Raw genomic sequence first — 16,584 nt, 5'->3', positions numbered from 1 at the left:
CATCAAAGCAAGTGGAAAGGAATTTTGCCAAATTCACCTAAAAAGACTCAAAGAGTTCCACGTGCGAAACCTAGTTCAAAATAAACTTTTCAGAAAACAAATGTCAAATCTTTCAGAAGTTACCCACCTCGGACCAATTTCAAGTCCAATTCACTCCATAAACTGTTGACCAAGCACAATGTCAGATTCAGTGACAAAACCTCTTTTTGTAAATGTCAGTGTAACTGTCAAAAGTTTTTATCTCATTACAAGTCAAATAAAAGTCAGAAATCTCATACTTTTCAGATACCTCGTAATAATCCAAATCTGAACAAACACCCAGGACTAGGTCTAAATTTTGACAAAAGACCTGTCCATGCGACCTCGGACCATGCATCATTTAAGAATACATCAATCGTCCCTGGCTCCAAACTTGTTTAGATGCCTAAACTAACCGTGTAATTCTCAGGCTTTGTGCAAGGAGGAACAAGAAGAAGAATGGTTAAATGACAGTGCCTGCTCCTTGCACATGACCGGAAGGTTATAAGAGTACCTTCGGGATTTCAGGCCTATGTGCAATGGTGGAAATCTCACGTTTGGCAACAATGCAAATGGTGTCATCCGAGGTTTCAGTGTTCTCACTACGGGGAACTTTTCCATTCAGAAGGTTGCTTATGTAAAAGGTCTTAAACACAATCTCATCAGTTTTGGCCAAGTATGTAAAGCAGGACATCGTGTTGAATTTGACAATCAATTATGTTACATAATGACGAGTGATCGCAACACTTGCTTAATCAAATCTCGATCCGAAGGCACGATGTACCCTCTTGATGTTTCTCTCATCATTGGTAAACCACAGCTGTGTTTTCTGTCCAAAGCTGTATCCAAAGTCTGCTGGCTATGGCACCACAAGCTAGCTCATCTCAACTTTCGCTACATCAACAACCTCGTCACAGGAGAACTAGTCTGTGGTCTCCCCATTATCAAATTCAGCAATGATACTCTTTGTCCAGCGTGTGAATGCGGTAAACAAGCAAAAGCAATCCATCCTCTGATAATGGATTCTTCTATCACTGAACCACTGGAGCTATTACACATTGATCTCTGCGGTCCCTCAACCGTAGCCAGTCTTCACCACAAAAAGTATATACTGGTTATTATTGATGACTATACACGCTTCACATGGGTCTTCTTTCTTAGACTCAAATCAGAGACACATCAGATCTTCATTAACTTCATCAAAGAAATCAAACTTCAGATCAAGCTTCTAGTCAGACGCATCTGCAGTGATAATGGAACTGAGTTAACTAATCATCTTTTGAACAGTTTCCTAGTTTCCATGGGTATCTCTCACAACTTTTCAGCACCCTATACACCGCAAAAAAATGGTGTAGTAGAAAGAAGGAACCGCACACTCGTTGAAGCAGTCAGATCCATGCTTAACTTCGCCCAACTTCCTCTCTACTCCTGGGCCGAAGCAGTAGCAACCGCATGCTTTGTTCAAAACCGAAGTATCATATGCAAGCGTCTCAATAAAACACCATATGAAGGTCTCAACAATCGCAACCCCAATGTTCGTTTCTTTCATATCTTTGGATGTAGATGCTTCGTGATCAACAACAGAGACCAACTCCACAAGTTTGCACCAAAGTCTGACGAAGGTATCTTCCTTGGTTATTCTACTAACAAGGTTGCATATCGAGTGCTCATCAGAAGAACAAGGTTGATCATCGAAAGCTTCGATGTGAAATTTGATGACTCTCACATCCGCAGTGCACCTCCGTTCACCGAAACAACTGCAATCATGGAAAGTGACATTCCAGCCACTTCCGGACCTCTGAATCTAGTTGAAATCAACTATGATGATCTGTTTGATCCCATTGAAACGGCGAAACTATCCGAAGTCCTAGTGTCACCCGCAGCTCAACAACAACATGCCGACGTATCTGGACCATCTCTATCTGAAGTAGTGTCGCTCAATACTTCCACCTCTCCAGTTGAGGGGGAAAGCTCTACTCCGGATCTTATAGCAACCGTTGAGGTTCCAGTACCTAATGCTGCTTACATTCCTGCCCGAAGTGAAGCCTCACCATTAAACGAACCTTCGGAGGACTCAGATGACGAATTCATAGAGAATATTGACACTAGATCCGATCCTAGAATTGTCACTCTCCCATCCACATTCCAGGGGGAACCTTCTCAGGTTCCAAAGGAACTCCCATCCGCAGTCCAAGGGGAACCTCAACCTCTGCCAATTCCTCAAGTAAATTCTGCTCCAATAGATCAAGATGATTCAGCAGGATGTTCTCAAGTCCAGGGGGAACTGCCCTCCCCAACCACAGATTCCTCTGACATCCAAGATATTCCTTCTACCGCAGCTACTGATCATCTAATGCCACGTCTTCATGTATGGACAAGAGACAACCCACCAGGTCAAATTATTGGCAACCCATCCGCAGGTATCCAGACTCGATCTTCCAAGGATTTATCTGACCATTGCCATTATGCAACATTTATGTCTTCGGTTGAACCTCGAACGATCAAAGAAGCTCTGCTTGAACCAGACTGGATAGCCGCAATGCAAGAAGAATTAGAAGAATTTGAAAGAAACAAAGTATGGCAACTTGTTCCTCTTCCACAAGGTCATACTATTGTTGGTACAAGATGGGTTTTCAAGAACAAGCTAGACGAATCTGGCTTAGTCATCCGAAACAAGGCAAGACTAGTTGCCAAGGGCTACAGTCAACTAGAAGGCATTGACTATGATGAAACGTATGCTCCGGTAGCACGCATGGAAGCCATCCGGATCTTTCTAGCATATGCAGCGCACAAAAATGTCAAGGTAAACCAAATGGATGTTAAGAGTGCTTTCCTCAATGGTGAACTAAAAGAAGAGGTTTATCTTCAGCAACCTCCAAGCTTTGAAAATGTTGAGTTTTCTGACCACTGCGATAAGTTTGAAAAAGCAGTCTACGGTCTGAAACAAGCCCCAAGAGCTTGGTATGAGACACTCTCTGAATTTCTTGTCTCATCCGGGTATAAAAGAGGAGTGATTGATCCCACATTATTCAGAAAAGCAAATGGTGACCATCTTATGTTGGTACAAATATATGTGGATGATATCATCTTCGGATCGACTGATCAAGATATGGTAGATGAATTTGCAAAGCTCATGACCAACAAATTCAAAATGAGCAAGAATAGAGAGATTAATTTCTTTCTAGGTCTTCAAGTCAAACAAATTCAGCAATGAATTTTCATTCATCAAGAGAAATACATCACCGAACTTCTGAATAAATATTCAATGGGCAACTGCTCTTCTGCTAAGGTCCCTATGGCCTTCGGTTATAAGATCTCTGCTGATCCCTCTGGTGAATCTGTGGATCACAAGACTTGTAGAGGTATCATTGGTTCGCTGATGTACCTCACCGCAAGTAGACCTGACATTGTCTTCGCACCTAGTGTATGTGCAAGATACTAGGCTGATCCTAAAGTGTCTCACATGACCACAGCCAAACAAATTCTTCGGTATCTTAAAGGAAGCAAATCTATGGGCTTATGGTACCCCGCAGGCAACGACATCAGTCTTCAAGCCTTCACCGATGCGGATCGTGCAGGTTGTAAGCTCGATAGAAAAAGCACATCAAGTGGATGCCAATTCCTAGGAGGAAGACTCGTAAGCTGGACCTCAAGAAAACAAACGTGTGTATCTCTATCTACCGCAAAAGCAGAATATGTGGCCACATCCAGCTGCTGTTCCCAAGTTCTTTGGATGAAGACACAATTACTAGACTACGGGTACAGAATGCTGCAGATACCAATTTACGGTGACTCTGAAAGTGCTATAGCGATCTCTCATAATCCTATTCAGCACTCCAAGACAAAACATATTGAGTTACGGTATCATTTCATCAAAGATCATATTCTGAAAGGTAACATTGAACTCATCTTTGTTCCTACTCATGAAGAGATTGCTGATGTTTTCACAAAAGCTCTTGACTCTACAAAACTCAATGCATTCTTACAAATGTTGGGAATGATGAATCCAGACCCAAAATTCTTTATGAAGTGTTAGCTACCGTAGACCATCATTGGTCTCCGTTGCGGTTCTAGCTGAGAATTACATATGATAGATGGTTTTGGTACCGCAATCTGGGTACCACAATCTGGGTACCGCAACCATATGTCATACGTATCTCTCATGGGTTTTAATGTTCTTTTATTTCTAATTTTTGTACAAGTGTTTTCTCACAGATTCTCTATGAAATCTTTCTTTCCTCATCCACGATGGAGTTTCTCAACCGCAATGATGTTTCCATCCGCAATCACCTTAAATAAATTCCAACAGATTCATTAACTCTCATTAACTCTCGAATCCTTGTGTGCTATTTAATGATACTTCATTAAATAAAATACAAACATTCCCTTTCTGAATAAACCCAGGATCAGACCTATTTTCGGGATAATGACAAAAAGAACGATTCCCAAATCAAACCAGTCTCAACCTGTCTTTTCTTCTCCCAACCACGTCCCATCAGTTACAACATTCTCTCACATCAACCCACGATTACATGACGTATTACCATGCGTCAAATATGCCATTAAATGCAAACCCCTTTTAAGATTTCTCAAAATCTCTTCAAAAACTGTTTCATATTCGTGTGGCTGAGATTCAATCCCAGAATAATTGATTCCCCCCAAAAACCCCATTCAACTTCTTACCCCCTTCTATCTTTTACCTATGGTTAAAATCCTTTTACCCCCTTTATAAACCCATCTTCTTCTCTAAAATCGTTTACGCTCTCTGTAATCGATTGTTCTCTCTCAAACTCTCCAAAACTCCCAAAAGCTCTCAAGAACTCCAATCTCACATCTCTCAATGGCGAAATCTGGTGCATCAAAGAAGCAATCCAAGGCTTCAGGCTCCATGACTCAAACTGGTTCCACAACACCAAAAATCGCCTCAAGCAACTTCCGTGCAGTGTTTGAAGATCATCAATCGTATAATGCTCCAACAAAACTGATGATCAAGCATCTCAAGAATCACATCCTATTTGGCCCATTCGACGCATTCACTGATGTTGTTCCCGTTTCTACACTCTTCAAGTGTGCTTTTTCTGCATACAGACCACTGGAAAATCCACAATAAGTGCATCTTAATCTCATCAATGATTCTCTAGTTATCTTGACCAAAGAGAAGTTCTTGACTGCTATAAACCTTTTGATTCATCCTTCCATCAAGATCTTCACACCATCATTATCTGACATCACCACCGCACTCTACCAAATGGGTTATCAAAAACTGATCCGAGGGATTGGTGAATTCAAGAAGAACCAACTACCTGCGGTTTGGCAGTTCGTATGCCAATTTGTCATCTGCTGTCTGTCCGACAGAACCAAAGGCATCGACAACATGGGTTTAAAGCTGCTAGAATTGGTATGGAGCATCTTCACAGGCCACGATGTCAACTACGGCCAGATTCTTTGGGATGACTTCCTTCAATACATACCCAAAGAGCACCCCAGAGAGAACCCAACCGAGCTCACGTTTGCTCGATTCTGGTCTCTATGTATCTCTGATCTACATGCGGATGCTGGTCTCGACATGGGCAGTGACATCAAATTTTTTGTCACCAAGGATCTCAAAAGGTACAATCCCTCTTCTGATCAAACTCTTTTTGGACTTATCCGCAGGCTCCCTATTCACATCCTTACCTTGCTTGGTCTCGAGACTGCTGATGTCTCAGATCATATAGAGGCTACGGAGGGTATTATCCCATACCCTTCTACCCCACCTCTTCCTTCTACTACCATTCTTCCTGAGGGTACCGCAACCCCCTCTGCCACTACACTTTCTAACATTTCTCAACGGAGAAAATATGTGGCTTCTAAAACAAAGCTACCACATCCAAGAAGAAATCCCCAAAACAAACTGCACCTTCTAAGAAACGAAAAGCCAAAACCACCACTGTATCGAGCAGTGATTCTGATGAAGATAGACAACCTATATCAAGAAAAGAAAGACACCCGAATCCACTGGCCAAATGCATGACTGGACCGATACTGTAGCCTCTCAACAGGCTCCGGTAGTCCTTGGGGTGGCCGCATACCCATTCAATATCTCTATCGAATACCACTCAACCTCATCATGTAAGATTGTTTCATCATCATCTTCATCCGAACGTGGAGACAACCCCCAGTTTTATCTCAAGTAGATAAATCTGGAAAACGCCCTAAGGTCTCCAGGGCTTCCAAACTGCATATATTTCTTCTAAGGAGTTAGACTCCATCCTTTTGCAAGTATCCCAAACACTTCAAACATCACCCCATCCGCAGGGCATCTCTTTCGCCCATGCGAGAACTGGGCCGAGGCCAAACTTGACCACGGGTCAAGGAGACCGAGGAAGCCCAGGAAATCCTACTCTGCTTACATCTTTATCATGTGGTTTAGGCACGGTGAGCACTAATGTGCCATGATCCGTAAACCCAAGGGACACCTTGGTGCGAACTCAAGGGATTGATGGTGAAGATTCTAGTGACTCTTGGAGTTAGTATCAGCCAACTACTGATGCTGAAATCAAGAAATATGATGCTTTCAAAAGAGCATTCCAAGCCCGCAAGGAGCAACAAGTTAAACAACAACAACAGAAGGAACAAGAAATCTTGTCTGCTTCCGATGATGACCTAATGATGTTCGAAGAAGAAGAAGAATCCAGCAGTTCTCAGCACTTAACTTCTAAGCCCAAGGAAAAGAAAAAGAAAAAGAAGAAAGCTGATGTCACCAGAAAAGAATTCCTCAGTCTCCAAGCCAAAGTCGATCAGATTTTAGCTGCGGTTAAGCCTACCCAACCTCCACCTGAAGATATTCCAGGACCGCAGTCCCTCATTGAATGCATTGAACGACTTGAGACAAGAGAGCGTATGGCTGCTGAGCGCATCTCTCTCAAGGTCGAAATGGGGATTCGATCGCTTGACAACAACCGCAGGGCCGATCATCAAGACTTTATGGCCACAGCGGAATGCCTCATTACTGAGGTAACCGAAATCAAACAAGGCTTACAAACAGCCATTGCGGATCAAGCTGCATTATCTCAAAGGGTGATAGATGAGACTCGCACTGCCTATGAGTCCATTATCTCTGTTCTTCATGCAACAATCAACTAGATGCATAAATCCCTTACCTCCAATTTTCATGGCCCTGAGATACTTCAGCTTACCAAAGACATACACAAGCTGCTCTTCAACTCTGCCATTCCAGACAACTCACAACTAGCCGAAACAATGAAAAATTCACATTGCAGAAGTTTGTGCCAAAGTGGATGGCCTCAAACAATGGCTTGAGGAAGCACCTACGATGCATACCTCAAGAGGGGGAAGTGATAAAGAAGGCCATCGCTCTGATACTTCCATTCGTCAGAGCCCTCCAATCACCACAACAAAAATTCCCACACTGCAGCCTTCACCTCCACCATCTCAAAATATTCCATCTCCCCACTCATCACCCAAACACACCCTCAACAGACCTGAGACTCCTCCTCATTTCAAAAACCTTGAGGAACATATGTCTTCAGAAAGCTCCACAGACTCCCCTACCACAGCTCAAAGAAAACAAGACTTGAAAACAACCAAGTTAGCTGAACTTATCTGGAGAGAGTGCGGATTCGATATTATGATCAATGAATTGCTGATCAACTCATGGGTCAATCGGCACCGCAGGCTGCTAGATGAATACTATACTCCCCATCTCACTTATGCTGAACCACCATCCGATGGTTATTGGGATATTCCAATTTCTCCTAGTGCCAAGTATTTTGCTGTCTTTGAATCCTTCGACTATAGTCTTCCTGATCACAAGCATCTGCCGATGGAATTTGAAAGACTCACTCGCTTCTATGCGAAGCATGGCTCTTCAGTGGAAAACGTATGGTCTAACTATAGACCATCCACAGTGAAAAACTACAAGATGCGGAAGTTTATGAAAGCTGACTATGCTCAATTCACTCTTACCAGAAGAGAGCATGACTACATCCACACCCAGGCAGACTTCCCCTACATGAACCCTGAAGAAATATTTCTCATTGCCAGAGTCTTTCAGAACAAGGCAGAGAAACATCCGAAGATGCAGATAGCTCTTGACAAAGCCAAATCCTTTCTTCAGGACACTGTCTGTGACTTTGCTAAGATTGATCCGGACATCCACCCCATCATCCTCAAGAAATTTGACCTTCCACCACTTGAATCAGTGCCAATGCTTACCGAAGGCTACGAAGAAAGATCTCTAGGTGTAACCAACTTTCCAGAACTTGGCATCATATTCAAACGGAAGACAGACAATGTCAAATACTTCATTCCGATGAATGCCATGCAGAAGAAGCAACTTGACATCTGCAAGACCGCAGTAGAAAGATCAAAGCACACTACTGCTGAAGTCAAGTTTGAGATTACAAGAAGAATCACTTGGCTGGAAAATGTTAGAAAATTTTGGTGGATTTTGATCAAGTTCCTCAAACTTGATAACTGAACCGGAGTTAAAGAGGTCACTTAGGGGAAAATTTTTGAATCATAAAAGTGACCCTCTTGAACTCAACTACCGCAACCTTCTCTTTACTACCGCAACGGTTCAGCTCCCACAACCAATCCAGCACCCGGAGTCAATTTCTACAACTGTAACCGCAACCATTCTCCATCAGCAACCATCTCAGCATCCGGAGTCATCAAGTCTTCAACATCCGCAGTCTTAGTTATTTCTTTTACTGATCCTATGTAATGTACTCTATTGTCCAGCATGCCTTGCACGGCTGCTTATAGAGTAGTTTGTTTCAGAGTCTCTATAAATAGAATCATTCTCTTGTATCAAACTTACACTTCTTACTTCTTACGAGTGTGTGAACTTCTTAACTTCTCAATACACAAGATTTCTCCTTCAATCATCTCTCTTATCTTCTTCATTTCTCTATCTTATTACTCTTCACACTCAAACTGCTACTGGAACATAACCTCTCTATAAATAGACTCATTCTCTTGTATCAAACTTACACTTCTTAAGTGTATTCTTGATATAACAACTGTTGTCATTTACATTTCTTTACTTTCCGTAACTAACTATCTAACTATCTAACTATATTATTGTTGAGCTTTTAGATCCTTTGAGATTAACTCTATTCCGCAATATATTTGTATTAATGTTTGTTCAAGTGTGTCTCCAAGTTTTTCTCTCAACAAAGGCAGTCCTTGGAAAAGGAACGGATAGATGTGGAAGGTAGTATGGGACCGTACTACTGAAAGCAGAGGATCCGTACCCGAACCGAGGAAGGCCAAGGTAAGACCAGGGAACTTGTAGTAGGTGTGATCCCTCCAGAGGTATCAGTATCGCTAACGATTATTATTTATGTATTTGAGAATGGTGGTACCACGCTCGAGGCCAGCAGTTGGCAATTCAGGAGAGGGATCAGGTTCGGGCTCAGGTTCTGAGCCAGTAGATGAGGGGTTACGCGAGTTCATCGCGTCAGAGATCACCAGAGGCATCCTTGAGTCGACCCCCATTATCTTCAGGTCGATCAAGGAAGGGATAGTGGAGTTGATGGAGGATCGCCTCAGGGCATTCAGGAGCAATATGGCATCTGGCCAGTCGGGATCTCACACACTATCCTTCAAGGACTTTCGGGGCAATGGTGCGCCGGATTTTCACGGGGCGAAGGACCCCATAGCTGCCAGGCGATGGATTGTGGACATTGAGTCTGCACAGTTGACTAGCTTTTGCCCTGAGGGGTCGAAGGTGAGATTTGCAGCAGGATGTTTGAGAGATCGAGCTAGGGATTGGTGGGAGTCCATTGGTGACTCGTTGGGAGCCTCGGCTGTCGAGGCTATGACCTGGTCGGACTTCGTGACCAAGTTCAGGGTAGAGTTTACGCCGGCTGTCGAGCTTCAGCAGCTGGCCAGGGAGTTCCTAGATATGAGACACACGACGAAGACTGTGGCGGAGATCACCGCCAAGTTCCGGGAGAGGGCGTTGCTGGTGCCCCAATACGTGGGTGATGAGGATATGAGGAGGACCCACTATCATGACATGCTACGAGCTGATATTCGAGATCATGTCAGCTTTTCAGCTTGCCCTACCCGGGACTCTATGATTGTCAGGGCAAGGGAGAGGGAGATAGATCTGGAGCACATTTGGAAGAGGAAGGCGGAGGAGGGGCATGTTATGGGGGCTTCGGGGAAGAAGCCCAAAGGATCGGATGTGGGGCCGAAAGGCCAACAGGGGCAGGGCTGCTGCAGGAAATGCGGCAAGGCGCACGAGGGAGCGTGCAAGTTGGGATCGTCAGGCTGCTACAAGTGCGGCAAGCCAGGGCACTTCAGCAGGGATTGTACTGCCCCTGCACCTGTGATACAGACGTCCGAGTTGCTGTGTTTCCACTGCAATCAGAGGGGCCATAAAAAGGCCAATTGCCCCCAGTTGACAGCATCAGCGCCAGTAAAGGCGCCAGCTCCAGCTACCCTGCGGATTACTGATGACCGGCAGGGCAAGGCAGAGGCTCCAGTGGTGAGGAGCCGGGCATTCCAGCTGACTATCGAGGAGGCACGCGCCGCACCCGATGTAGTGACGGGATCGTTCCATGTGAACGGTATCCCTGTTCAGGTGTTGTTTGACTCGGGTGCCACACGATCGTTTGTTTCTCTTGCGCTTAGCAAGAAGTTTACTGAGTCCTCAGGCATGTTGGATTTCCCTTTAGAAGTTGAGATTGCCGATGATCGATCGGCGCAGGCATCATCGGTGTTCAGAGATTGTGTCCTGAGGTTATTTGAGGAGCGCTACTTGGTGGATTTGGTTCCCATTCCGTTGCGTGGGAACAAGGTGATTATAGGCATGGATTGGTTGAGCCCTAATGGGGCGGTGATAGATTGCGCACAGCAGCTAGTGCGGATCAGGGCCCCGAGTGGGGGAGAGTTGGTGATCCACGACGAGAGGCCACAGCGTGGACCCACAGTATGTTCAACAACAAGGGCTAGGCGCTACCTTCAGCAGGGTTGCGCGGGATATGTCGCGTACGTTATGGATACCCGAGAGGCGGGTAAGGCGACGGTGAGCGAGGTTCCAGTGGTGCGAGACCACGCTAACGTGTTCCCGGAGGAGCTTCCTGGAATACCTCTGGAGCGTCAGGTAGAGTTCAGGATCGACCTAGTTCCTGGTGCGGCTCCGATAGCCAAGACACCCTATCGGTTGGCTCCTCCCGAGATGTAGGAGTTGTCTACGCAGTTGCAGGAGCTGCTAGACAAGGGATTTATTCGACCGAGCAGTTCACCCTGGGGAGCCCCGATCCTGTTTGTGAAGAAGAAGGACGGCTCGCATCTGATGTGTATTGATTACCGGGAGCTGAATAAGGTAACAGTGAAGAACCGTTACCCACTCCCGAGAATTGATGACCTCTTTGATCAGATACAGGGATCATCTTGGTTCTCCAAGATTTATTTGCATTCAGGTTATCATCAGATGAGGGTCAGAGAGGAGGATGTATAGAAGACCGCGTTTCAGACGCGTTACGGCCATTATGAGTTCGTGGTGATGCCGTTTGGGCTCACCGATGCTCCTGCCGTGTTTATGGACCTCATGAACCACGTATGTAGACCGATGTTGGATCGGTCTGTGATTGTTTTCATTGATGACATATTGGTTTCTTCCAAGACGTAGGAGGAGCACGAGGAGCATCTGAGACAGGTTTTGGAGACCTTGAGGAGGGAGAGCTTGTACGCCAAGTTCTCCAAATGTGAGTTTTGGTTGCGCGAGGTGCAGTTTCTTGGGCACCTCATTAACCAGAACGGGATTTCAGTAGACCCGGCCAAGGTAGAGGCCGTGATGAGATGGGAGGTTCCGAAGTCTCCATCCGAGATTCGGAGTTTCCTAGGAATAGCAGGCTACTATCGGAGATTCATTCAGGATTTCTCCAACATAGTCGTACCCCTGACACAGCTGACTAGGAAAGCCATGGTCTTTTGATGGGCGCCTGAGCAGCAGGCAGCGTTCGAGATTCTAAGGCGGAGATTGTGCGAGGCGCCAATCTTAGCCCTGCCTGAGGGCGTAGAAGATTTTGTGGTATACTGTGATGTGTCTATCTCGGGCTTAGGCACAGTATTGATGCAGAGGGGGCATGTCATTGCTTATGCCTCGAGGCAGCTGAAGCCTCACGAGGCGAACTACCCGACGCATGATTTAGAGTTGGGGGCGGTGGTCTTCGCCCTCAAGATTTGGCGGAATTACCTCTACGGGGTTCGATGTACCATTTACACTGACCACAAGAGTTTGAGGTACCTCATGGATCAACCGAATCTGAACATGAGGTAGCATCGGTGGTTGGACGTGGTGAAGGATTATAATTGCGAGATCCTTTATCACCCGGGGAAGGCCAATGTGGTGGCCGATGCGCTTAGCTGTAAGGCGGCACCGATCAGGGATGTGTGTATGAGGATGACGGTGGTGACTCCACTGTTAGAGCGGATTCGGGAAGCTCAGCAGGAGGCTATGAAGGAGGAACATCAGAAGAGCAATCGAATAGTGGGTCAAGTCACCTCCTTCGACTATGATAGTCGAGGATTATTGACACTACACCGTAGGGTGTGGGTGCCGTATCACGGAGGTGTGCGCCAAATCTTGATGGAGGAGGCGCACAAATCCCGATTCTCTATTAATCCAGGGGCGACGAAGATGTATAGGGATCTTCGTCTAGACTATTGGTGGCCTTGCATGAAGCGGGATGTGGCTTGGTATGTCGAGCGATGTTTGACCTGCAGGAAGGTCAAGGCCGAGCATCAGAGACCGCACGACAAGATGCAGCCGTTGGACATCCCGTTATGGAAATGGGAAGATATTACGATGGATTTTATCACAAAGCTTCTCCGGACTGCGCGAGGAGTAGATTCGATTTGGGTCATCATGGATCAATTGACCAAGAGTGCCCATTTTATTCTAATCCAGGAGAATATATCGGCCGAAAAGTTGGTCGATATCTATATCAGGGAGATAGTGGCACGGAACGGGCTGCCAGTGTCAGTGATATCAGACCGAGATGTGCGGTACACTTCCAGATTTTGGAAGAAGTTTCACGATGAGTTGGGCAGTCGTTTGCATTTTATCACCACCTTTCACCTGCAGACGGATGGTCAGAGCGAGCGGACCATCCAGACGTTGGAGGATATGTTGCGGGCATGCGTGCTAGACTTCGGTGGTAGTTGGGATACCTATCTTGAGTTCTCGTACAACAACAGCTACCACGCGAGGATCGACCGCCCTCTATTCGAGATGTTGTACGAACGGAGGTGCAGGACCCTGATATGTTGGGGTGAAGTTGGCCAGATGGTCATGGGGAGCACAGAGGCGGTGCTCAAGACGACCGACAGAATCCAACAGGTTCGAAGCAGGCAGCAGACTACGCAGAGTCGGCAGAAAAGTTACGCCGACAAGCGTCGGTCAGACCTGGAGTTCCAGGTCGGGGATATGGTCTTCCTGAAGGTGTCGCCTTGGAAGGGCGTCATTCGATTTAGGAAGCGGGGCAAGTTGGGCTCGAGATACATTGGTCCGTTCAGGGTTGTAGCCCGGGTGGGCAAGGTGGCATATAGGCTGGATCTGCCAGCCGAGCTCAGTCCGATCCACAGCACCTTCCATGTCTCCCAGCTGCGGAAGTTCCTAGTGGATGATTCGGCGGTTGTGTCGTTAGAGGATATCCAGGTTGATGACAGCCTGAATTACATTGAGCGCCCAGTCGCAATCCTCGACCGGAAGCTGAAGGATCTGAGGAACAAGAGGGTGGAATTAGTGAAGGTGCAATGGCAACACCGAAAGGGTTCAGAGTGGACATGGGAGCCGGTGGAAGAAATGATGGAGCATTACCCTGAGCTGTTTCAAGATCGAGCAGCAGACTTCAAGGACGAAGTCTAAAATAAGTGGGGGAGATTTGTAGCACCTGGTTCCTGGTATGTGAAATTTGTCTAAGTGTTTTTCTTTTTTAGCCTTGGACTCGGCGAGTTGTAGGCCCGACTCGCCGAGTAGAGACAAGATTTGGAAGACGTTTAAGTTGGCGACTCGGCGAGTCCATATTCTGGACTTGGCGAGTCCCCGCTGTCTGATGAAACCCTAATTTTAAGGGTTTGCACCCTATTTAAATCATCTTATGCGCCCCCAAGCTCGCCCCCTTCACCCTCAGAGCTCCCTATATCGTCCAAACCTTGTTCCTTGTGAGATTGAAGTGCTTTGGTGTGTTTTCTTGAAGATTTTGAGAGAAAAAGAAGAGTAGATCAAGAAGAGAAGACGGAGGCCAGACATCTTGGTGTTATTTCAGTGATTCCTTGAGGTATAACTCAGTTTCCCTCTGTTTTCATGCTTATAGTCCCTTAAAGCTCCATTAAAGTCCTTCATGAGCCATTTCCTAAGCTTGGATATGAATTAGGGTCTGTGATAAGCTGATTAACCTTTAGATCTAGGCATGATTGAGCTCCAGGAGCTCGGATCCACTGCCTTTATGAAGCCATATTACATGAAAGCCCTAGATCTACTCTTTTAGTGCATTTTGAGCCCTAAAACCTTCATTGGTGTTTATTTACACGTAAAGTTAGATACTTTACGTGTTAATCAACCCCTAAGAACCCAGATCTACGTATGGAATGAGCTGGATCCAAGCAAAATCGAGTATATAGTAGTTGCATGTGGTAGACTCGGCGAGTCGTTCATCGGACTCGGCGATTCGAGTCGCGAGTCCCGAGTTTTCCCCCTTTTCGTGTTTGTTGAGTGGAGTAGTGAGTCATGGGGTGTGACTCAGTGGGTCGGAAGCCAGGCTCACTCATGAAGAAACTCGGCGAGTCAATGCCCTGACTCGGCGAGTTCAAGGTAATCTTCTTGTCCCAAGAACAGACTCGGCAAGTTGTTTATACAACTCGGCGAGTCTCAGTATAGAATGTTCTTCGAATGAAGATGAACTCGACGAGTTGTTCATACAACTCGGCGAGTAGGATGAAGGACTATTGGACTTTGGTTTAGAAGGAAAACTCGTCAAGTCAATGCCTAACTCGATGAGTAGAGACGAGATTATGGTCAATCGAATGGATACGGAATCGGCGAGTTGGCAAGCCAACTCGGCGAGTCGGGTCAACTGGAAGTTGACTTTGACTTTGACTCTTGGCTTGGTTAGGGGTAAATGGTCATTTTACCCTGAGGTCGGTTAGCAGTATTTAACTGAGTGTTTTGAGGGAATTATAGCTGGAGGATTTCGGGGCAGCAACAGCAGCAGAAGACAGTCAGTTCCCACGCAGATCATCAGCTACTTTGAGGTGAGTTACCTTCCAGTAGCGGTGGGTCTACGACCACAATGCCGGCCCACCAGTAGGAGTTGTATGATAGATGATTGTCTCTATGATATTCATCTAAGGTTGCTACTACCTGTGATATGTTTATGTGCTAGTATAATATGATGCTATGTGCTAGTGACAGTAGGGGGAGATAGTCCCCAGATTACCGGTCGATAGGGCCGAAGGGGCGGTCGTGCCCAGCCATGCTAGATAGATTATGTGATATGTGTTATGTGGTAGTAGTAGGGGTGAAATAGTCCCCAGTATCCGGTCGAGAGGACCGAAGGGGAGACCAGCACCCAGATATGCTAGTCAGTATCCGGTCGAGAGGACCGAAGAGGAGACCAGCACCCAGATATGCTAGTCGGTATCCGGTCGAGAGGACCGAAGGGGAGGCCAGCACCCAGATATGCTAGCCAGTATCCGGTCGAGAGGACCGAAGGGGTAGGTCGGGCACCCAGATATGCCTGACAATATATGTGTGTGATGTGGTTATATGGTATGTAGTACAGTGAGGGAACTCACTAAGCTTCGTGCTTAAAGTTTTCAGTTTTGGTTTCAGGTACCTCTTCTTCGTAGGGGAAGGAGTTGGCGCAGTAGCGGCACATCACATACATGCTTTGTATTTCACACTATGAGATCTTCCTGGGGATTTGTACCCTGACATTATTATGTTTTATAAAATGTTTTTCCAGACATGCGATATCTTTTATGAAACGACATGCTCGGTGAATGTTTTATTTCTAATGTTTTGCTAAGTATATGTTTTAAATATGAAATTTTTGGCTCGTATTTTTGGGACGTTACATTAAGTTTGTCAGCCACTGTTGCTTTCTTGCAAATAGAAATCCCAATACCTATATTACTTTAAAACAACATGATTTTAAGAACACACGTAATAAGATCCAAAATCATTAGCAAAATCATGATTTCAAGAACACACACAATAACATTGACAACTGACATTCTCAATTCAATAACATGAAAAAATTAAATTCATGATTAACATTATCAATTCAATTACATTAATCAAAACAAAAATCGCAGCCTCTTATTTCTTTACAAGTGTTCATGAATCAATAGTTCAATACAACAACATGAATCAAAAATCGCAACAAATACATAATTTAAAACAAAAATCGCAGCCACTTATTTCTTTACAATTGTTCATGAGTCAATATTTCAATACAATAACATGAATAAAAAATTGCAACAAATACATGAATCAAAACAAAATTTGCAGCCTTTTATTTCTTAACAACTTTTCATGAATAA

Source organism: Lactuca serriola, chromosome 7, assembly GCF_051521515.1.
Source record: "Lactuca serriola cultivar US96UC23 chromosome 7, Lser_US96UC23_V15, whole genome shotgun sequence".
Taxonomy (NCBI): Eukaryota; Viridiplantae; Streptophyta; class Magnoliopsida; order Asterales; family Asteraceae; genus Lactuca; species Lactuca serriola.
Note: the sequence above shows the minus strand (reverse complement) of the source record.